Source organism: Dipodomys ordii, unplaced genomic scaffold (genome assembly GCF_000151885.1).
Source record: "Dipodomys ordii isolate 6190 unplaced genomic scaffold, Dord_2.0 Scaffold51, whole genome shotgun sequence".
Classification (NCBI taxonomy): Eukaryota; Metazoa; Chordata; class Mammalia; order Rodentia; family Heteromyidae; genus Dipodomys; species Dipodomys ordii.
Genome location: NW_012267267.1, coordinates 11,265,226 through 11,270,986, shown reverse-complemented (window position 1 = coordinate 11,270,986; position 5,761 = coordinate 11,265,226). Strand labels below are relative to the sequence as shown.

Genomic DNA, 5,761 nt, shown 5'->3' with positions numbered 1-5,761 from the left:
GGGAGGCTGGGAAGGGATGTGAAGGGTAAACCAAAGGAGGAGGCTGCAATGCTTGGTAAGAAATGTACGCATTATCCTGCCCATGTAGTTGTAACCCCTCTGTACAGTATGTTCACAAATAAAATTTAAAAAAAATAAAAATAAATCAATGGCTTTTCTGTATGCAAACAATGAGAACAGCACGGATGAAATCAGGAAAGCAATTCCTTTTGTAATAGCCACACAAAAAATAAAATACCTAGGAATTAACTAAAGAAATGAAGGACATATACCATGAAAACTTTAAAAACCTGAAAAAGGAAATCAAAGAATTTAGGAAGTGGAAAAACCTCCCATTCTCCTAGATTGGAAGGATCAACATCATGAAAATGGCTATAAGCCCTAAGGCTATCTATAAATTCAATGCAATACCTATGCATATTACAACCTCATTCTTCAATGAAATAGAAGAAGCAATCCAATAAAAGACCCCAAATAGCAAAAATGATCAATCACAGAAAGAACAGTGCTGAAGGAATATCAATACCAAATTTCAAACTCTACTACAAAACTATAATAATCAAAAAAGCTTGGTACTTGGCAATAGAGCAGACCTGAGGACAGAATTGAAAACCCAGAAATAAACCCACAGACCTATAGGGAGCTAAAAAAGTAGAATGGAAGAAAGACAGCTTCTTCAGTAAATGGTGTTGGAAAAATTGGTTAATCACCTGTAGAAAAATAAAGCTAGATCCTTATATAACACCCTGCACCAGAACCAACTGAAAATTGATCAAAGATCTTGAAGTAAAAGCAGACACCTTGAGAACATTACAGGTAGGTATAGGAGTAACTCTAGGTCTCGCTGGCACAGGCTGAGATTTTCTAAAGAGACCCAGAAACACAACAAATCAAAGAAAGGTTGGACAAATGGGATTGCATGAAATTGCAGAGCTTCTGCAAAGGACATAGTTAGCAAGACAATAGAAAGCCCACGGACTGGGAGAAGATCTTCACTAGCCATACAACGGACAAGGGTCTAATATCTAAAATATACCTGGAACTCAAAAATTAAATCCCCCAACAATAAATCCTCAAAAAAACAACTGCCTGATAAATAAGTGGGCTAAAGACTTAAAGAGAAACTTCTCTGAAAAGGAAAGAAGGATGACCAATAGACACATGAAGAAATGCTCAACCTCTAACCATAAAAGAAATGTAAATCAAAACAACATTGAGATACCACCTCACCCCAGTTAGAATGGTTATAATAAGAACTCTAATAACAACAGATGCTGGAGGGGATGTGGAAAGAAGGGAACCCTACTGCATTGTAGGTGGGAGTGTACACTTATTCAGCCACTCTGGAAAGCAGCATGGAGGTTCCTCAAAAGACTCCGAATAGAGCTCCCATATGACTCAGCAATCCCACTTTTGGGCATTTACCCAAATGTTAACAAACAAGACCATACTAAAGCTACCAGCACAACTATGTTCATTGCAGCCATAGCTCAGATATGGAACCAACTCAGATTCCCCTCAGTAGATGAATGGATCAAGAAAATGTGGCATATATATATATATCATACATATATATTATATATGTATGATATATATATATCACGCAATGGAATTCTATACCTCCATCAGAAATAATGACATAGATAACCCCATTTGTTAGGAAATGGAAAGACTTAGAAAAAATTATATTAAGTGAAGTAAGCCAGGCCCAAAGAAACATAGGTCCCAAGTTTTCCCTTATTTGCAATAACTAGTATATGTCTGGGACAAACAGAAAAGATCAAAAACTATGTACATATGACCAGATAAGATTATGTTAAGCAAAATGAACCCCAAGATAGGGACACAGTGGTTTTTTTCTTCCTTGCTATTGTTTCTAACATGTTTAGAACATACCATGTGATTTTTTTGTTACTCTGTATGTTCCTCCATCACAGTATAACCCCTGTTTTCACTCTATTTGAGGTCGGAGCCCTGCATGTTGTATATATACTTCTTTAATTTGGGGAGGGGAAGGAAGTAAAACAAAATGCTTAAATAGGGATACAGGTTGACCCATTGTAACAATGAGCTGTTCAACACTCTGTTGAAAGACGAATTTACAACTTAGTTGGGGTTGAGGGAGTGTAGTTGTGGAGGTAAGAAGGAAGAGATGGTAGGGAGAAAAAGAAGGAGGTAATAATGCTTGATAGGAAATATATTTATTACCTTGCTCATGTAACTGTGACCCCTTTGTACAGTATTTTTACAATAAAAACATATTAAACAACTTTATTACACTCTTAGACTTTATGTGGTATCTTATGCAGAAATAAGAAGATAGTAGGTACCAAAAGTTGTGTTTTAAATAATTAGCAAAGTGTTAATATAAAAATATGAATACCTGTCAAAACACTGAAATGGGAATGAGGTATCTAAAGAGAGCACTGTCAATTATGCTTGACTTATTTTGTTATACAGAGAACATCTTTATAAACTTAAATGTGAATAGTTTGTAATCATTCTGTCTTTAATAATCTTGTCTGTGTCTCATATTTATATGCCCTATCTCACCATTCAAACTTCAGAATATATGAGTACCTCTATATTGAGAGAAGAAAAAACTAGAAAAAAAAGGTTAAAATCAGAAAATTGACTCTTGTTCATGGCTCTTCCTATTTGAACAACTGCATCAAGATGAAGCTGAATATCTCCTTTCCTACACACTGGCTGCCAGAGACTCATTTTGAAACTAAAGATGAACTCAGATTCTAGCATTTTCTATGAGAAGCTCATGGCCACAGAAGTTGCTATGACACTCTGGGTGAAGAATGGAAAGGTGATGTGGTCGAAATCAGGGATGGGAACCACAAAGACGGTTTTCCCATGAAGCAGGGTGTCTTGACCCATGGAGGAATTTGCTTGCTACTGAGCAAGGGGCATTCCTGTTACAGACCAAGAAGAACTGGAAAGAGAAAGCACAAGTCTGCCCATCATTGCATTGGGGATGCCACTCTGAGTTTCTCAACTTGGTTACTGTAAAAAATGAACAAATAAAAAAAGAAGAAGGAAAAGACATTTCTGGACTGACCGATACTACTGTGGCCATCATCTGGGATCGAAAAGAACTAGCAGAATCCTTGGATTTTTCAATCTCTCTAAAGAAGATGATGCTCACCAACATGTTGTCTGGAAACCCTTGAACAAAGAAGGAAAGGAACCCAGGACCAAAACACCTAAGAGTTATTCCACCTGTCCTTCAACACAAATGCCACAGTTTGGCTCTGAAGAAACAATGTACTAAGAAAAACAAGTTAGAGGCTGTAGAATATTCTAAGTTTTCTGCCAAAAGAATGACAGAAACCAAAGAAAATCGCTGAGAAGAGACTTCACTGTTCTCTCTGAGAGCTTCTACTTCTAATTCTGAGTAAAGGAAAAATTAGTCTTTAAGAGTAACAAATAAATGATTAGCTTAAAAAAATCAATGCCAGATGCCAGTAGCTCACGCCTGTAATCCGAACTATCCAGGAGGTTGAGATCTGAGGATCGGTGGTTCAAACCCAGCCCGGGTAGGAAAATCCGTGAGACTCTTTTTTTTTTGTACATTTTTTATTGTAAAAATACTGTACAGAAGGGTTACAGTTACATGAGTAAGGTAATAAGTACATTTCACATGGAGCATTGTTGTCTCCTCCTTTGTTTTTCCCCTTCCATCCCATCCCTTCCACCTGCACAACTACCCACCCACCCTCTTCCTCTGGTTGAAGTTGTAAAGTTCGTTTTCAACATAGTGTCTTGAACATCTTAGTGTTACAATGGGTCAATTACTCCTATCTCCAATAAACCACCAGAAAACCAGAAGTGGCTCTGTGGCTCAAGTGTTTGTGTGTTCGACTTGAGCTGAAGAGCTCAGGGACAACACAGGTCCAGAGTTCAAGCCCCACAACCTACTAAAAAATAAAAAAAAAAGTCAGTAGAATGGTTCTATTTTAAGACCATATAAAAGCAGAGAGGAGACTTTTGTTTGATGTGTGTGTGTGTGTGTGTGTGTGTGTGTGTGTGTGTGTTTTATTGTAAAGATGCTGTAGAGAGGGGGTTACAGTTACATGTGTAAGGCAATGAGTACATTGTCAATCATTGTTAACCCTTCCCTGTTGTTGTTCCACTATCCCTTCCCTCCCCACTCCCCCACTCCACCCTCTCACCCCAAGAAGTTGTTTCCAATATACTGTCCTGTAGAAATCCTCAAAGAAACAACAGCCCCATTAACAAGTGGGCTAATTTGATGTTGGTATAATTTGTGGAGGGGAAGGGAAAAAACAAATCGCTTAAATAGGGATACAGGTGGATCCATTATAACAATGAGATGTACAAGTCGTTATTTGGAAAAATGAACTTTACAACTTTGGTGGGAGGGGGAAGAGGATGGGAGGGGAAGGATGGGAAGAGATGGGAAGGGGAAACAAAGGAGGAGGCTACAATGCTTGATAAGATATGTACTCATTATCTTGCCCATGTAATTGTAACCCCTCTGTACAGTCTTTTCACAATAAGAAAAATAAATTAATTAATTTAAAAAAATAAAAAAATAAATTTGACATATCAAAAAAAAGGACTTAAAGAGAGTCTTCTCGGAAAAGGAAGTAAGAATGGCCAATAGACACATGAAGAAATGCTCAACTTCTCTGTCCGTAAATAAATTACAAATCAAAACAACATTGAGATTCTACCTCACCCCAGTTTGGATGGCTATAATCAAGAAATCTATTAACAACAGATGCTAGAGGGGACATGGACAAAAGGGAACCTTACTGCATTGTTGGTGGGAGTGGAAACTTGTTCAACCACTCTGGAAAGCAGTATGGAGGTTCCTCAAAAGACTGGGATCCTACAATACCACTTTTGGGCATTTGCCCAAATGAAAACAGACAAAGCCATACTAAAACTATCAGCACAACTATATTTATCACAGCATTATTCACCATAGCTAAGATATAAAACCAACCCAGATGCCCTTCAGTAGATGAATGGATCAAGAAAATGTGATATAGATAGTTAGTTAGTTAGATAGATAGATAGATAGATCTATTATATATATATATATATATATATATATATATATATATATATATAAATTCTATGCTTCCATCAGAAAGAATGACACAGCCCCATTTGTTAGGAAGTGGAAAGACTTGATTTTTCTTTTATTTGTTGGTTTGTTGGATTTATTTATTTATTTATTCATCCAATCCTGGGGCTTGAATTCTGGACCTAGGCATTGTCATGAGCTACTTTTGCTCTAAGCTAGCACTCTATCACTTGAAACATGCCATTTCTGGCTTTTTGTTTATGTGGTACTGCAGACCGAATGTAGGGCTTCATGTATGCTAGCCAAGTACTCTACCCCTAAGCTACATTCTAATGTCCATACCTGTGTCTCACTCAGACCTCCTGTATCCCATCCAGTACACAGAGATCCTTATCACTCCCACATCTACACTCAGCATTTCACATTCTTATGACAAGGCACTTAAAAGATAAGTCCTTATTCTGATTACTTACATAAGCTTAATTTCTTCATCAGCAGTGCTAGAAATGTTTTTGTTAGTAGAGATGAAAGCTTTTTTTAAAAAATAACCTCATTCTTTAGAAGTTTTGTTCAACAGGTGTTGAACAAAATGTAAAAAAATGAGCCTTTCGGGTTCATAGATATATAACTGTAAAAAAGTTTTAAGGTACAGCCAATTTTTTTCTGAAAAATTGCCAAACTAAACTTTAGAAA

The 5,761-nt window shown here is 37.0% G+C and overlaps 1 pseudogene; it reads left to right on the top strand.

Annotated features, from left to right (window-relative positions):
* Positions 1 to 2,666: 2,666 nt before the first annotated feature.
* On the top strand, positions 2,667 to 3,410 carry LOC105988832 (annotated as a pseudogene).
* Positions 3,411 to 5,761: the final 2,351 nt, after the last annotated feature.